The sequence below is a fragment of the Echinops telfairi genome, unplaced genomic scaffold (assembly GCF_000313985.2).
Source record: "Echinops telfairi isolate 266 unplaced genomic scaffold, ASM31398v2 ScPeMD7_14;HRSCAF=57, whole genome shotgun sequence".
NCBI classification, from domain to species: Eukaryota; Metazoa; Chordata; class Mammalia; order Afrosoricida; family Tenrecidae; genus Echinops; species Echinops telfairi.
Window position 1 is genome coordinate 1,118,779 of NW_022103911.1, and position 19,090 is coordinate 1,137,868.

The 19,090-nt window shown below is 38.6% G+C and overlaps 1 protein-coding gene and 1 pseudogene across 1 annotated transcript in view; one reads left to right on the forward strand and one right to left on the reverse strand.

Annotated features, from left to right (window-relative positions):
• Positions 1-19,090, forward strand: part of SPATA5 (spermatogenesis associated 5) — a 329,712-nt gene that overhangs the window by 275,569 nt on the left and 35,053 nt on the right. The window lies entirely within an intron of this gene.
• Positions 3,026-3,574, reverse strand: LOC115868597 (annotated as a pseudogene).

A 19,090-nucleotide genomic window follows, 5' to 3' on the forward strand; every position in this document is an offset into this window, starting at 1 on the left:
TTAAATTCGGATCTTTTTGTTACCAGTAGTTTAGGAGTTATCCATGGATTTCTGTCAGCGGGAGCACAGCCACGCAGAGCTCTCGGGGAGCACATGTGACTGTCATCCTTGGATTACAGTTTGCACGTGTGACTGTCATCCCTGGATTACAGTTTGGTTTCTGTGGCCTGGCCTGCAAGCTTTATTATATATGGCTTTTCATGCAAGGTTGATGGCTTGAAGGATCTCATGATCCTCTGCATCAAGCTTTCCTCTTTTTCCCTCTAACTAGCTTACTCACCCAGGGGAATAGTGTGCGTTCCCTGGGTATTGCAGATCCCCACTCATCATTTGATGGAACTGTGATGCACATGCATTTGAATAAATTCAGGTTCATGTGTGCTTTAGACAAGAAAAGCTATTCTGGTCTTAAAAGTTCAAACTCTTCCGTGGGCTGAATTATTCCTAATATGTCACAGGTTTTGGTTTTTTTTTAATGCCACAAATGGTGTTGTTAATTCTGACTTTCTCTTTGGAATGTGAAGATTTCCTTACACTAACTTTGAAAAGTTTAGAATAATCAATAATGCATGGTAATATGCTTTGAGGAGTTGGCAAGAGTGATCTTTCGCATCAACGTATAAATGCTTCGGCGAGGCAGCAAAGGCAGTGCAGATGTCAACACTCAGTCTAGATGTTCAGATAATACCAGCTGTCAGAGTCACACTGTTGAGCTTCTGTCTGCTAGAAAATGTTTTGCTTTCCATTTTCAAAGATGGCTGTTGACAGATGACCCAGTCTCTTTGTGTTCTGATGTAATGAAAATACCAACATTTGCTCACTAGACCTTTCTTTACTGACTACACATGAAGTTCACCTCTAGGTTTTTGCTGTTTACACATTGATTATTTACGACTCTGTCATGACCTCATGAACTTACCTTCCCTATATCTTCATGCTGATTAGCTGTTCGCCAGTACCATTCCCGCTCAGATCCCAACATGGGTTGCACTTTGATTATGCCATGGTATTGGTGTTGCTTTGCTTACATTTCACATCACATTACCACTTTGCAGCGTCTCTTATTCTCTGGGCAGATACTACGTCAGAGCTGAAACTTCAGGAATCAGAAATATGAGGGACTTCAAAAAAGTTAGTGGGAAAAATAGAATTAAAATATAATAGAATTTTGAAAACCGTCTCTTCAAGCATCAGGTCCGACCAGAGGGGACCATATCCACCTGCAGAAGCTCACAAAGACACAGAAGACAGACACTTCCTAGCTACTTACTCTCTTGGTAGAAACAACTTCCACTTGATTTTAGTGAAAATGATTGTTTAGATTTTTATTAGAAAAAAATTATAAATGCATAGGCATTAGATTCTTGATTGATCTTCATTACATACTCGGCAATATATTAAAGTATTAATATCAATCAATGATATTTTTTTCAATCAATGATATTTTAATGTTCCATATGTTGAACACTTAATATTGCTGGACATAATAATATGTATTTTACATAAGTACTCTAATACAAACATCTTGTGAGGTACAAATCAGTACACAATAAAAGAAGAAACTAGCTTAAAGTAACCCTTTGCTAACAAGTAGAACCAGAATAAACCAGGTATAGATGACTTTAAAGTTTGTATTTTTCAATTCTAATTTTCCTTCTCACTCACTACCATCAAGTCAGTGCTGGCACATGCTGCCCACTCTGGGTGTCCAAGACCCCAGCCGTTCCAGGGAGTAGAAGCCCAGTTTCTAACAACTAGCCATGCAGATCATACCACAGCACATTACTACTACTCGTGATAATGATTTAGAATGATTTCAAGTGTTTTTAGTGAGCAGAAGGTGGGGAACAGGGACGGGCACAGATACTGGCAGTGCAGGATATCCTTAACACCTTGAGGAAATTTATAAATTTATGCCCAGCCAAACTTTTAGTCATGTGTCAGGGCTGAAAAATGGATCTCCTAATACTCTAGAAGGGATACAACTACACTGTTTTTAATGAAGTTACACTTAAAGTTTGTTGTCTGCTAGCTAAAGAAGAAATTAGTAAGTAGGAAGGGATAAGGAGCAAAAATGGAAAGTCTTGGAATAAGAACCGGGCTGCAGATCAAGAACACGGTAAAAAAAATTGATTATGGCGATGATTGTACAACTCTTTTTGTATGATATGTGAAGTATACGTCAAACTATCGTTTAAAAATGTATTCATATTAACTTAAGAAAGGACATGAAGCTGAGCAATGGAATGCTCCAAGAGGAAGGTCTCAGTGACCGGGAAAGGGTTCCCATAGACTAGCTATTATGGATTGACGGCAGAAGACCCTAGTATCTGAGAAAGGAAAATGTTACTTTAAAAGTACATGCATATTGGCTGGAGGCGTGCGGTTAGATAAGATTCTTAAATGTTTTTTATTGATCTTTCAATTTTAGAATCTGTCTGTTCAAAAGATTCAAAAGGTTACAGAACAGAAGATTTATCAACACTAACAGTAATGAAGTTGGGAAGAGGATGGGGAAATAGAAGCATATTGAAGAAAATACCATTAATGTACTAATCTTAACAAAGTCAGAAATCAAGATACATTGTCTAAAGCTAGCAGAACAAAGAATAAACATTAAAATATATTATTTAATGCGCACACACATACCGCCAAAGAAGGCTTAAGTAAGCTAAATTTACATTTATTTAAACTGTATATTAATACTGTTTTCTAGACAAGAAGGTAGGTGTGAACATACTGAAGTAGCAAGTAACTTCTTAGTGATCTGGTTTATGTAATTACTGTTTAGCTTAGGCCCCATCTTTGTTAGGTGTTTCAGTCATACTTTTCCCCTCCAAATTAAACTTCTGTTGTGGCTTTTTAGGAAAGAAATGTGGCTTTTAAAGCCTTCAGGGTGCTTGAGAATCTTCTATTTAGTATCACAAAGAATTAGCCTGCATGGGATGAGGGACTCAAAAAGTTATGTGAAATTTTCGGTATATTCTCACTTTTTTTTTGAGTGGGACACAAATACCGTTGTGGCTCAGAACTTCTGAAACTGCAGTTGGGTGCCAGCTGCCTTGATGACCTTTGAGCACTTGAAGAACATGGTCTTGCTCAGAAGCCGGCCCTTGCCCATGGTGACGATGTCACCTATCTGGATGTCCCTGGAGCAGGAGCACAGATGCATAGACAGGCTCTGTGGCACTTCTCAAGGCAGTTGTACTTGTGGATGTAGTGAGGTAGTCTCGGCAGGTGACAATAGTCCTCTGCATCTTCATCTTGGTCACACGCCAGACAGAATCCGCCCTCGGGTGGAGATGTTGCTGATGAAGGGACCTTTCTTGTCAGTGGCCTCCTTGAGTCTTGAAGCCCAGACCAGTGCTCTTTTTTTTTTTTTTTTAACTTCTTTTTTTTTTTAACATTTTATTAGGGGCTCATACAACTGTTATCCCAATCCATACAGACCAGTGCTCTTATAGTAGTAATGTGGGAGCTTTTCCTTGCCAGCTTCTCCCAACAGAACCCTCATTTTATTTTGAAAGAAGGCTGACTGCTTCTGGTAGGCACGCTCAGTCTAACTGTCCACCATGTTAACGGCCGCCTGGAAAAGCATAGCTGAGGTGGCTCCTGGGTTTCCATTCATTTCATTTCCTAATGAACTTTTTGAAACATCTGTGTATATTAATTAGTATTCAACATATTCTTCAAGCATTTTCTCAATTATTTTAATAAATGTCCATTGTAATCACAGCATTTCAGCTTTCCAAATATAATGCTTTTGGGACCAGTGTTAAGACTTCAGAATCTTTAGAGTGTTTAAACCAAAAATCAAACCGAACTCATGGCCATTGAGCTGAAGCCAACTCGTACAGTGACCCCATAGGACAGGGCAGCATTGCCCCTGTGAGTTCCAAGACTAACTCTTAGAAGAGTATGAAAAATCCCGTCTTCTGCAGAGCGGCTTGTGGTTCCGAGCTGCTAACCTTGCAGTAACAAGCCCAACACATACCACGATGTCACTAGGGCTCCCTTAATCACCAGGTTAATCAAGTTAGGCCAGCATAGGCAATTTCACTTTTATGAAAGGTGCTACAATTTCCTCTGTAAATCAGCGTATGTTCTTTTCAGAATATCTAAAGCAGTTGAGTCTTTACTATAGTCCAATTGCTTTTACAAGGCTCAATCACTCACCAAGAGAAACCTCATTCACTTCCCTGTTAGCCTGGGTATGAGTTTTGATATTTGATGATAAGGTTTGGTTCAGAGTTAGTTTGAGCAAGGTTCAGATTAATTACATAAAATGGTACATAATTTCTGTAACCCCTACTAGCTCCTGTTACCCAGTTCTCTGAACCAGCAGCTCTGGTACAAGCGCTTTAGGCACTGATTTAATCTGAAAATGATCATTGGATTCTCCACTAGAATAGCCCATGTGCGTTATTACAGGCCATCTGATAATGAGAAAATGTCATTCCTTTTTGAGAGAAAGTATCCAAGAATCCATAATGAATAGTCATCAGTCCACCTCACCAGAATGCTGGCAGCATTGTAATTTGAAACGTTTTGGTCAAAGTCAAGTTTACGGAGGGCCATAATTTTCAGTAAGAAGAAAGATCCTAGAGGAAGTTGCTTGATGGGTCAGAATAGAAATGCACCTTAATTGCTGCATGACTAAGCATGCTTCTACTTGTTTCTAAAGTTGCACAGATGTTGTAAGCATTTGAATCCAAGTGTGCTGAGATCAGTTGTAATTGGATTCGATTATGTTCACCTGAGTTTTTTTCTCTGTGGTACTTTTTCCTCAGACAGATTTTCAGATGGTTATCTTTTCCCTACTTCCAACTTCTGCCATTCTCATTTAAATGTAAACAACCACAGGTGGCCATACGGTATAATAACCCTTTATCCCTGTTTATGAGGTTGAATATAAGACCTGTTACAAATGCATAACGTGCAATAGTGGTGCTTTTTCTTGGAGCTTCAAGGTCCAAAAATGAGATGCATTTCTATATTATATAAGTTATGTGCTGTAGTTTTAAGAGGAAATTTTCCATCTTAATCTGTAATGTGTCTTCTGTAAATAATGCCATGCACTCTTGAGGACACTGAACAAATCCTAGGAGTTAGGACTATTCTAAAGAAATCTGAAACAAATGAAGTGTTGCCTTATTACTGATTTCACATGGTCTCTGGTAGAGAAAGACAGGAGGGGTTTTTGTTTGTTCTTGTTGTCATCGTCGATTTTAAGCTTCAACCAGAAGAAATACATACAAAACTTACATACAAATTGACAGTAATGCAGGGAAGTAAATAACTCAACTTCTAGAATAGTCAAACTTGAATTTGAATTCCATTTCTGACATTTACAAGCTCTATGACCATGGACAGCTTTTTTCATATATAGGAATTTTAATAACAATACATACTTCATAGGATCATGGTACAGACTATATCATTCATATAAAATAACTGTACATATTATGAACCAAGAATTATGAATCTAAATCTTCAATTCGTTGAAGAATAAAAGAAGTGACTATTCATTATAAAGATGAACAGCAAAAGGTTCAAAAATGGTAGGTAGAATTATCATTGCTGATACTATTTTAGCTGTAGATTACTAATACATTGATCTATTGACTCAAATGTAATAATAAGTAAATTACTATAATAATTAGTGTGTTTTACATTTACTAATACAATTAGTGTATTTTGCAAATGTGATAAAATCTTAACACATTTTGCAATATAAAATGTATTTAAGGAACCAAGTCGTCTTCCTTTCTAGTCCATGTTAGTCTGGAAGCTCTGCTGAAACCTGTTTATCCTGGGTGACCCTGCTGGCATTTGAAATATCAGTGGCATAGTCGATGGCTGGTTTTTTTTGCAAGTAGATCTCTAGGTTGCTCTTCAGAGTGCTTCTGGGCAAATATGAACTTCTTACCTTTTGGTTATCGGCAAAGTGCATTAACAATTTATATCATTTGAGGATTCCTTACTACCCATTACGTGTATTATGATGGATAAGCTTGCTACCCCTCTGTCAGTTTGTCACACTTTGGTGGCTTCTGTGGTGGTTCTGAAAGCAACACTACTGGTTTTACAAATAATCTCAAAGTCACCCATGGTAAAAGGTTTCAGTGGATCTTTTAGAATAAAAAGACAACTTGGAGATCTACTTTCAAAATTTAATCAATGAAAATTCCATAGAACACAGTTCTTCTCTGGTCACTAAAGAATACTGTCTAACAATATTACTAGCTAGGATGCTGGATGACTCGATGGTGACTTCAACAATGGCCTAGGCCGTGACAATGAGGTGGTGTGAGTAGGTGCTGTCCAGTCATTCCCGACTTCTCGGGACTTGGTATGCAACAGAAAGAACACCACCAGGTCCCGTGCTAGCCTCAGAATTGTTGCGACCCTGTTTCCCCAAAAATAAGACAGTGTCATATTAATTTTTGCTCCCAAAGATGCACTAGGTCTTATTTTCAGGAGATGTCTTATTTTTCCATGAAGAAGAATACGGTACACGTTTATTGTTTACTGTTTTATTAAAAGAGACCTCGCACTTCCTGTCTTCAGCTGCACTGCAGCCAGCAGTGAGCTGTGCGGTGGCACCCACCACTACGGTCCAGAGTTACAGTAGCTTTTGGGGGGCCTTATTTTCAGGGGGTGCCTTGTATTTCAGTGAGAGGCAAAACTGTAAATAGGTCTTATTTTCGGGGATGTGGGGTATATTTGAGCCCATTGTTTCTCTCTGTCACTCCATGCCCTTGGTGGTCCTCCTCTTTTTCTCAGACCTTCTCTTGACCGGGCAGCAGTCCTTCTGCAGGGATGGAGCCTGCCATGGGAGTGGGCAGGGCTTCAGAGGGCTGCCATGAGATGGAGCCAACTCAGCCAGCAACAATTGGAAAATTGAAAAAACAAACAAATCATATAGTGGAAGCATTTGCCTATATTTTTCTTTCTCCTCTCTTTTTTTTTTTTTAAACAGATGGAACAGTATTTGGAGGCTACTGATCTAAAAAAAAAACTCCAACCAATCATGCAAAAGAGGGAATTGTTTCTATTGGATTTTCATAAGGGAAAATTTCTGAAGTATAAACTAAGGTTTTGAGTTGATTTGAGCCAAATCACTAGTCAATTAACCCTTTTTGGCATGACATAGACAATTACTTGCTCTACTCTATACACAAACAAATTATTCTCTTTCCATTGTCTAAAATAAATGTCAGAAGTGTGGACAGCCCCAAACTTGCCTAAAATTTTCAATTAATTTCAAGATCTAATTAAAAAAAACCTGTGCCACCCAAAATATATATATATTTAAGGAATTGGGAATAAATATTTACATACAAATAAATACCTTAATCCATTTTCTTACATTTTAAGTTCAAGTTTATGATAGAACCATACAGTACCATGTACAGTACCAAGTAACATCATTTTTGTGAGGTTTAAGTAGTGTGCTAGAATCTTCTAAAAAGTCAGTTTATCTGGTTAAGGAAATGCCAGTAAAAGTAGTTAGGTGGACCTTGGTTCAAATATTAGCCCTGCCACTTATTGGTTCTATTACTATGCATAAAATAGATAGCCTATGTAAAATGGTAGTAGCACTACTTTCATAGGTATTATAAAAAGTGAGTATCCGTATATACTCGAGTATAAGCTGACCTGAATATTCGCTGAGGCACCTAATTTTACAGCAAAAACTGCATTTAAAATGTGCTGGAAAACTCAGTTTATACTCGAGTATGTATGGTATATGAGGGGGGTACCCCCCAAAATGGATTTTCCCCCCCAAAACTATGTATTTGGATTTTTTTACAAAACAACCTTTTCACCTTCAAAGTATTGTCCATTACACTTAATACATTTATCAAATCTGTGATTACATTCTTGGAAACATTATTCTAACTTACCTGTTTGGATCATTTTTTTCTTTACCTTTTCTGAATCATAAACTCGCTGTTCTTTCATGTCCCTCTGCATTTGTGGAAACAAAAAGAAATCACAGAGTGAGGTCAGGTGAGTGAGGTGTATAGAGCAAGAGAGGTGAGCTGTTTTTTTCCCCAAAACTGGCACACTGAAAGGGCTGTGTGAACAGGTGCATTGTCATGTTGGCAAAGGAGACCTTTTTTGGCCCACACTGTTCCACAATCTCCAACTAGAAAGCTTGATGAGCAGTGTGACTGGAGGACTGTTACAAATGCCCTTCAAGTGACATTTTTGTCTGTTCGAGAAGTTGATGTCCAGAATGGGGTTTGCCATCAATCGACATTTCACCTTTTTTGAAACGAGACAATTACTCATACACTTGAGTTTTTTCCATAGCTCTGTCCTTGTAAGCTGTGTTCAACAGCACAACCGTTTCTGCGGCATTTTTCCTGAGCAGCAAACACAATTTCACAGCCACACACTGTTCTCTTAAATAGGCCATCACAAAAATCGAGGTGCACACAAAACTCCTTTTACCAAAAAACTCACTGTGACCAGAGAGAACCTTCCCAGGTGACTAACTCAGAGCAAGGAAAAATGCGTACTATGAAAGCTCCGCTCTGCACAGCACAATTCTGGGTTTAGGGTGGTACCCCATCGTATATGTATGTATATAGTACTTACTCAAAACAGAATAGCTATGCTCTTACTACTAGTGCCACTTCTAATTAATGGCATGCATTCATTTATAAATAACTCAATTTGCTGCTGCTATAGTAACCTACCACAAATTGTGGGACTTAAAACAACACACAGTTCTGGAGGTTCAGTATGTCAACAGGACTCTTGTTCGTTTCTGGAGACTGTAGGAGTTGAATTGGAGATTACCTACTCCAGCTTTTAGAGGCGTCCTGCATTCCTTGGAGCTCAGTCCTTTCTTCCATCTTTAAATCTAGCAAGGAAACATTTAAAAATCTCTTATATATGCCCCCTTCAATATTTAAAGCTCCTTAGTGACATAATTGGTTACAAGTTGGGCTCCTAACCAGAAAGTCGGCAGTTGATACTTCCCTTAATTGCTCTTCTGGAGAAAGAAAGGGCTTTCTGCTCCTGTAAAGAGTTACAGCCTTGGAAATACACAGGGCCGTCTGCTCTGTCCTGTGGGATCACTGAGTCAGAGTTGACTCAGTGGCAGTGAGTGAGCTGTGATCACCTTGAGCCTACCCAAGTAATCGGGATGATCTTCCCTTTTTTAAAAATTGCAACTTCATTCCCTCTACAGCCTGATTTCCCCGTACCACGTAGCATGACATTTACAAATTCCTGGCACTAGAATATGGACATCTTTAAAGAGGCTGCTATTCTGCCTACCACAATAACCAAAAAGGCAGTCATTACATGGTATTGTGCTTCTTTGGTTATTATAACTAGTAATTCTAAGTAAGCTGGTACCATAAGATTTTAGATCTTAGGGTTTTTATTTTCCTCTATTTTTATTATTTTCTTTTTTGGATTCTTTAATGCTATTTTGCTAAGTTGGCCAGAAGTACTGGTACTTTAGATATTTACGTTCTGGCCACAATGACTACTTTACTTTGTAAGAGATCTAAAGGTATGAGTGTGTATGTTGGCATAATTTTGAACTGTCTTATGGACAGAGGAAAAAAGGTAGGGATCCAGATGTTTTTCATCATATTTTTTAGGAACAGTTTCAAGGCTAACAGGAAATGCTTTCATACTAAAATTAAAAGTTCTGAATATTTTGTCTCCAGTATTAGCAAGCAAATCGCTAGCACATTTAAAATATATATTATGAGTTTTATAATGGATGCAGCCAAAAAACATGCTACATTTGGGATGTTACGCCTGGATCAGACATCCTAATTCAGATACTATCAGAGCTTGAGAACTTAGGCTGCCAATGAGGAGCACAATGTTTGGTGTTGTTAGATATCAGAGACTTTGTGCAGACAAACATTTAGAGAAGGAAGCAATGCCATAGGCTAGTTAACTTTTAGGTTTTAAAATTGTTGTACATATTTTGGGACCCTGATGCCAACAATGGGCTAAGGGTTGGGTTCCTAACTGCAAGATTAGCAGTTCAAGCCCACCAGCAGCTCCAAAGGAGAAAGATGAGCTTGTCTGTTTCCCCTAGAGATGTATCACCTAAGAAGCAGTTCTACTTTGTTACAGTGTCTCCATAAGTTAGAGACAACTCAGCAGCAGTGGGTTTAGTTTAGAATTGACACCCTGGCTAACTTTGACATATGTTTGCTTTAAAGCAGAAGAAAGAAATTATGACTATTAAATCGGGGTGAGTGGAAATGAACGATGAAAGAAAATTGTTAGGGGGGACTTGTTGAGTTTGCCCTCTTCTCCATTGGCTGTTTTCATTACACATTGCCTTTCTATTCCCTGTGACTCTCCTTGCCCTAAAACCTGAATGACTTACATGTGGATGATTAAGCCAGCTCGGTTTTCCACCACAGTGCATTCCTAGAAATAGTACTGCAAAGCTAAGAACTACAAACTGTGTTATAACTGAGGATTGCATTCCTGACCAAGAACATGCCAACAAATATGCTATTATTTGTGTGATCTTGTGTCTCAGCAGCAAAGAAGCAGCTATTATAAACCTCTAAAATAAAACAAAATGATAAAAATGTGCTCCGAATTCTCTAAAAAAGCATGCATAGACACTTGTTTTACACATTGATCCTATGTACAGTGAGTTACTGGTTCCGTAAAAATGTACTTGGCTCTCATAAATTGGCCCTAATCATTTACTTTTAATTTATTCAAATGAAGCATGCAAACTTCCATGTATTTGCTGCTTCCGAATTTAAAATTTAATAGCTCCCAGGGGAGAGAAGTGTCCTCTTTTTTTCTTGGTCCATTTCCCTATGCCAAATAACAGTATTCAAGATGGTTGCATTGGCCTTAGAAGTTTCCCCAAAAGGAAGATCTTTCGTTAAAAGACTTAAACATAACTCAAAATATTTGAAAACAACACAAATCACTTTGTGAATATCTGGAGAACAAGATTCTCTTGGTTTCCTTTGATTTGGCTTTTCCTATCTCCCCTCCTTCCCCTTTGTTTCTTGATCTCCTCCCCACTTCTACTCCCAGCCCTGGCAGAATAAGGGGTAACACAGGTACACGTTGTAAAAGACTAATACGCTCTGAGTGATTATTTGTTGGATTACATAGAATTCAATAGTATCTATTGGGTAAGGAGGTTATCTGAGAAATGTGCACGCACCTTTTAACATTTGGTCGAGGACTATTTTCAGAATTCATTGCTAAGGTCTGATGAAGGAGAGCAGGCAAAGATGGCAATAAAATGAGGTGTTAATTTGATAGGAGTAAAAAAGAAAAATGACAGCAGCCCATAATTACTACTTCTACAATCAAAACATTTCAAACACCACTTTTACATTTCCAGTGCCAGCTCCTCCCAGCTCTGCCTCCTAACTAAATCATTAGGCATGTTGCTTCTTAGGTGGGTGGTGTGTTGGTACCAAAACCAGCTGTTAGTTATTGCTCTTATGAGCACTAACTCCATACCTGAGTAGCCGTTAGCTTTAACCTCCAGAAGTCCAAGTTCCTTCAGTGGCAAGTCTGTATTTAGAAAGACACATCTAAGCATAGAGAAATTGCTTCTGACCTTTCTTAATATTTATTCAACTCAACTAGAATTCAGATCCTTTTCCATAGTCAGGCTCCAAGTTCATGAACAGCATCTCTCCTTTCTAGTCTACTGATAAAATAGAATCAGCCAAGCATCCTTGAAAGACAGGTTAGTCTAAGCAGTTCTCAAACCATAGCTTACCTTAAAATCACTTGGATTATGGACCTGACCCTCAGAGTTTCTTATTCATTAGGACTAACGTGGAACTCAAGAATTTGCATTTGTAATAAGATGCTGGATAGGTGCACTGCTGGTCTAAGGACCACACTTTGAGAACATTGTCTTTAAAGCCCAAAACAACAGGAGAGAATAAGTTGAGGAGACTTTATTTGGACACTTAACACGTGTGAACATCATTTCTATACGGCATTTTCTTCTCTAGCAAATGTTATTTCTCACATGTTTTAGTCAGGGTTTGTTTAGTAACAGAAATCTCACTCATTATTTAGTTCATGCAGTAGTCAAACTAAGCAAGAGGGGAAATGTATCCTCTTATACCACACCACAAGAAAGGCAGAGTGGAACTAGCTAAGAGAGATAATCGATCTTATGATTGTCTCTTTCTCTGACTCTCTGTCTTCAGTATAAGGGCACTTAAAAAGTTCATGGACACTCTCCATTATCTCTTGGTTCAATTTTACTGTGAAGTGTTTGAAGCCTCTTTATACTTCTCTCTACATATAAATTCCATTCACTTCGGCGATATATCAACCTTCTCCACAGAGAAGTGCTACAACAGCCCCTAGGTTCACATCTTCCAAGGAAACCATTCCCCACCCATAGTTTTATTTCCAGAATTCTCTACAAAAGGTCATTAGTGGACTGGCCGGATCATGCAACTATCTTTGGGGGCTGAGGGATGGGACAGTATGTCTAGATTATCAAAGGATTGGAAAACCTAAGGAACCATTCCCAAACAGAAAGGACTCCTTTACTGAAAGAGATAAAGAGAAGTATAAGATTACAAAAAAAAAAAGAAGAGGGAAGCACTTGTGATCTATATCATAGTTGTGTTACTGCTAATAAGGGTTATGCTCTAGGACAGTCAAACCAATTCACTAACTCCAATTTAGGGAAAAGGAGAAGGCCGACGTTAAACTAGGCTGTCATGATGGTTCTCTGTTTGGAATTGGAATACACAGTATACATTTTCTACTACAGAATTCACACCTAGCATAGTTACATATAGCTGTTTTATATTAATTCATGTTTCAGGATAGCTACAGGAAACAACTGTTGACCTTGACCAAGCACATCGAACAATAAGATTCTTCACATCTTAAAACAGTCTCAGGTTGTCTCTGTTGACTTACCAGATAGCAGTACCCAGCCTTTTAGTCTCTAACAGACAAATATGAGAAGATTCTCAGTTATCTGGCCCTTCCAGGTGACATCCACAACCAACCTGTTTGCCGCTGAGCAGTATAGCTAGTTTAAAAATCCCATAGGGAGACCACCCTAAGTAACTTAGGCTAACTGCATTAGGTAAAGTAACTAGGGCTACAGTTGTGAGACACCTACCAGATATTAAAATTTTGTCTTTTAAGGTAGAAAGGGAAAATCCGTGTTTGTTTCATATCAGAAAACTTAGTGCATAGAAATAATATTGCTTCACAAAATAGTATGAACATAGCAATCTTACACTTGTTTTTCCTTTGATTCTGGAAATCTAGGCCAGTTACTCTATAAAGTTTTTATTGCCATATGATCATTAAACATTTGTTCTATAAGAATCCTATTCATCAACTTCCTGGTTTTTACAGAGGTGATGGTAGAAATGTACATCTAATTCAGGACTACTATTATGTTTTGAAGTCGTTCACCTCTTTTCATAATTTCTTCAGTTTGCTTTAGCTACTTATGTTCAAGAGCCAGAGTTTCTCCTGGCATCCAGTTTGGTCCTTCCTTTCCTTTTCCCTGTCTTTTCCTTCTCCTTCCCTTCCCTTTTCTTTTCCTTCCTAATAATCCTAGTTTTGTTGTTGGTTTGGTTTATTGTTGTTTTTTTTTCCATGTATGACATTCCTTTTATCATCTAACAGTTCATCTGGTCTTTGGTCATCAGTATTCAGTGTGTCAAATCTGCTCTTGAAATAGTCTCTAAATTCAGATAGAATATACTCCGAAGTTGTATTTTGACTCCTGTGGATTTGTTTTTATTTTCTTCAACTTCAATTTGAACTTATCTATGAGCATTTGATGTTCTATTCCACAACCTGCCTCTTAGCCTTGTTTTGGCTTATAATATTGAGTCATTGTCTCTTTCCACAGATATAGTCCATTTTATTCGTATGTATTTCATCTGATAGGTCTATGGGATGTAGTTGCCTCTGTTTATTGAGAAAGATATTTGCAACCATAGGTCATCAGTCTTGCAAAATTGTATCATATTCTCTCTAGCTTCATTTCTGTCAGCAAGGTCATATTTTCCAACTACTAGTCTTTCTTCTTTATTTCCAATCTTGATATTCCAATTACCAGAACATCTTTATTACATGTTTGATCAATTTCAGAATGGAGCAGTTGGTAGAATCCTTCACTTTCTTCATCAGTGCCTTCAGTGGTTGGTGTGTAAATTTGAATAATAATCTTATTAGCTGGTCTTTCTTGGAGGTGTGTCGATATTATCCTATCACAAATAGCATTGTACTTAATGTGCTTACACAGTGAATGTATGTATTGTGATAAGAGTTGTACGAGCCCCCAATAAAATGATTTTTTTTTAAAAAACAAAACAACTTTCACTGAAATCACAATTAAAAAGCTAACCTACCCCCCAAAAAAATAGCATTGTAAAGATCTTAATATCTTCTTTTTGATTATGAATGTCATACCATTCCTTTTGAATTTGTCAATCCCAGCATAGTAAACCGTATGACTGTCCAATTTAAAATGACTGATACCAGTCCATTTCAGCTTACTGATGCCTAGAATATTGATCTTTCGGCATGCCATTTCACTTCTAACAACTTACTGTTTTCTAGACTCAAACTTTGTACACTCCATATTTTGCTGGTTAATGAATATTTGCAGCTTTTTCTCCTCACTTGAGTCATGCTCTGTCAGTATCTACATGCTTTGTTGTATCTACATAGTCAATTTGAGGCGGTGTCTCTTCTCCAGTTCTGTGTTGAGTACCTGCCAACCTGAGGGGCTTATCTTCTAACATTATATTTAAAAAACTGCCACTGCAAGTCAGAAGATAATCAGTGGATTCTGAATGGTTTAAGATCAAGAAAGGTATATGGCAGGTCGCTCAGACAACCTTCAGCAGAGCTTGCTTCACTTGACTTATCCGGTCTGTATGCGGAGTAAGTCACTGGTCGCTATGAAGAAGAATTAGGAGTGGAGGAAGACTCATAAACCTGCAGTATGCAGATCACACACTTTGCTTGCTGAAAGCAAAGAAAACTTGAAGCATTTACTGATAAAATCATAAATGATAGTCTTCAGTAGTTCTACAACTCAGTGCAAAGAAAATAAAATTCACAATCGAACCAACAGACATGATAAATAGGGGAAAGATTGAAGTTGTCAAGGATTTCACTTTTCTTGGATTGACAGTGAATGCACCCAGAATCAACAATCAAGAAATCAAATGATATATTGCATTGAACAAATCTGCTACACAAGAATTCTGTAAAGTGTTAAGGAACAAAGATCTCACTTTGAGTGCTCAGGTGTACCTAACCCAAACCATGGTATTTTCAGTTGCCTTATATCCTTGTGAAAGTTGGACAATGAATAAGGGAGACCTGAGAAAAGATGCATTTGTACTGCAATGCTGACTAAGAATATTGAAAGTGCCATGGACTGTCAGAAGAATAAGCAAATCTGTGTTGGTAGAAGTACAGCCAGAATGCTCCTCAGAGTTGAGAATGGCAAAACTTTGCTCCACATACTGTCGGCATGTTACCATAAAGGACCAATCCCTGGAAAAGAACATCATACTTGGTACTTAAGTTTAGGCACAATTTTGAGGATGGTGCCCGACGAGGCAGTGTTTCCTTCTGTTGTGCATGGGGGCACTGTGGGCCATATCCAACTCAGTGGCACCTAACAACAACGTATTCATTCATTCATTCATTCATTCATTTGCTTACTGGCTCTGACTGCTTTTGCCCTACAGCAGCAGATTTGAGTAATTGGCGCAGAAACCAAATGGTCCACAAAGTCTAAAAATATTTCATTACCTGGCCCCTTACAAAATAAATTTGCCAATTCCTGATCAATTTTTTTTTATCCTGACTCATTAATATGGCTTTTCTAGCCATAATGCTTTATGCGATGTATTATTAATTATGGACTCTATACCTGTGGCAAAAATCCCATTTGAAGAGAGTTCTCTGCTTTGCTAATGGATTAAGATTAAAGTAGGATTAAGTCTCAATCTTAGAAGAGGTTGTGTACCAAGTCACACCCTTTGTTTCTGGGTTGTGTGCTCTGCTGAAAGACTAACACCGCACCTCCACCAAAGCCCTCTTAGAAGCAGAGAGAAAGCCTAGGACCATTGGAAGTGGAACACATCCAAGATCTCTGTCTGAATTGGTGGAGGCTGATACTAGAGGCACCCGGAGCTGTGGCATGGAGACCATGGGACAGGGGAAAGGAGCCAGGCTGAGACCAGAGGCAGAGGTAAGGAGACTTTGAGACAGAACAGAGAAGCAAGTAATAAAACCGACTCTGTTAGGCACAGCAACAAACTGATTTTCTGCCCCCTGGAGGCAGAGGCCAAGTAACCATGTGGCTAAGAAGCTGAGGACCAGAGAGAGAAACTTGGCTGCTGGCTCAGGAGAGGCGCTGATATGCATCAATGATTACATTCTCACTGTTTACTGATCCTGACTTGAAGTAATCTGTTAACTCAATAAGCCGCCTCAATTGTGAGTATTGTCTGTGAGTTCTGTGTGGCCATTGCAATGAATTCTCAAACCTATCATAGACGTAGAGTTTAGTTCATCTCAGAATAGGTAAAGAAAGATGGAGGATGGAGGCCTATCCTACCTCTGCCTTGTGGCAGTAGGGAGCTCAGAGCAGGTCAGATATGGCCCTTCACCATGTTTTGAACTCCTACTACTTCACCCTCACATACTTAGATATTTATTCTTTCTCCTGCCCTGTCTTGCTCTCAGATTTGGCAATTAGCAAAGAAACCAACATTTAAGACTACAATCAATGTGAAGTGGAAATATGTTTCAATTTTCCTTTGATTTGTTTGTCAATTCTGCCCTCCTTATTGCTTTCCATTTTCTTTCTTCCATAGAGTTTCTAAGGCTGTGCCATTTTCCCAACATACTTTGTTTTTAAGGTGGGGGTTAAATCTTGATACTTTTTTTTTTACTTCATGGAAAGTTCCCTGTTAGTATGTGGTCCCATTTTTAACCTATTTGCAGACACCCCCGATTAACTCAAATCACTTTCACATGGGGCTGAGGTTAAGCTTTATTTCTCTTGGCATGTCCCTGCCACAGCAGACACTTCCTCTTTGCCTTGAAAGGACAAAACGATGTTCAGCTGTCTGGGCCCAAGCCCAGTATTTGATTTATACATTATTTAATTTCCTCCTGAAAATTGGAAGCAGGACTTTCAGGGATGGAAGTCTGTATTATTCATTTGTTTAAGAACAACTTTAGGTCTAATATAATCATCAGTAGTAGATGTCAGCATGATTACGGGTGAATTAGGGTAAAGCAAATAAAATGTAAATACAAGGAAAAATTATTTGATAATAGAGAAGATTAACATTTTTCAGTAATCATGTACTATTAGTTTGTTTTATAAATGTTCATTCAACAAACCTTTTTGTCAGACATCCTGAAGCACCTGTCTTCCACTCTGCCCAGTGGAGGAATGACTTCTAACCATCATGTTATGGTTGCAATTGTTGGGAGATTAGAAATGGGAGGGGAATTTAATGTGACCATTCCAGTAATATTACAAATGAGTTTTAGTTACTGTCTGAATTGCTACTGCATTTGACACCATAATTGGGTTCATACACATGCCAGGATATAAGTTCCAAAATAATTTGAAATTTTTACAGCCATGAACTCAGGAAATTAGAAATTAACTCTGGAAATATCATTGCGTGCTTTTAAACCACTTTTGGATAATATATTCCCTTTTAAACCTTCCTTGGATCATTGTTACCTTTAGGTTACAACCGGTTTCCTTTTACTACCAAAGTTCTTAAAGTGCTGTACACCTACTGCTTCTACTTCCTCACGTCTGAAACTGGCAGTCTGGCCTCCCTCCCGCCACACATTGCTGAGCTGACCTCATCAAGATCTTATATCCAAATCTGTTAGTCACCTTCCCTGATCCTTCTGTCCCAGAATCCATACCCTTCTTCCTTATTGTTCACTATGAGTAGAAAATCAATTTGATGGCAGTGAGTTTAATTTGGTTTGGAACCATATTTTTCTGTTGTCATGTGAGACTGCCTTAGCTTCCTTCATTTCTTCCTTTTTACAGGTTTCTCTCCCTTTTGTTAGACCAAGCCAAAGTGTTCCCAGGCTGTATTTCCTGGCTCTCGTCTCTTTCTCTGGGTGGCGCAAATAGTTTAAACACTCAGCTACTAACTGACTCTTAACAAGGGTATCTCAGAAGACAGGCTGGCCTGGTGATCTACTTTTGAAAAAGTCAACCCTTAAAAACTGTCTAGAGCAGCAGTTCTCAACCTGTGGGTCGCGACCCCTTTGGGAGTCAAACAACCCTTTCACAGGGGTCGTCCAATTCATAACAGTAGCAAAATTACAGTTATGAAGTAGCAACAAAAATAATTTTATGGTTGAGGGGTCACCACAACATGAGGAAGTGTATTGAAGGGTCACAGCATTAAGGTTGAGAACCACTGCTCTAGACCATAGATTAGCTCTCTGGCACACATGTGGTCACCGTGATCAGAATTGATTTGATGGCAACTGTTAAAAAGAAACTCAGGGAACTATTAATAATGAATATGAGACTGAAGAAAATGTTCTAAAATCTATTATGCTGCTGATTGCACAACTTTTCAATGTGTCTAAACCATTGAATTATATTATCTATGAATTATATGTCAATAAGGTCAGCAGATAGACCTGGAACTACGTATAGGTTGGTTTGTTTGTGTTTTCTTTCATACGTCTATCTAGCTACATAAGATAGGCAGAGATAAGCAATCTGAAGAGAAAACAATGGGACCAACAGTTCCGGGGGCGCCAGGGGAGGCATAGGAGAGGAGGAAGGCGGGGGGAAGGGAGTAGTGAACCAACAAATTCAAGGACAGGGGAACATCAAGGGATCTAAAATTGATGGCAAGGAGGGTGTAGAATGACCGATGGTATTCGATCAATTATAATGTAGCCCAGAGGGCCCAGTGTACAGAGAGGACCGTGTGGCTGCCCCCACGGTGAGATGTGGCGTCCTGAGCTGACCCATGGCCTTGCATGGGACAGCACTGGAGACACAGTGTGGGATGGGCGACTGAGCTGA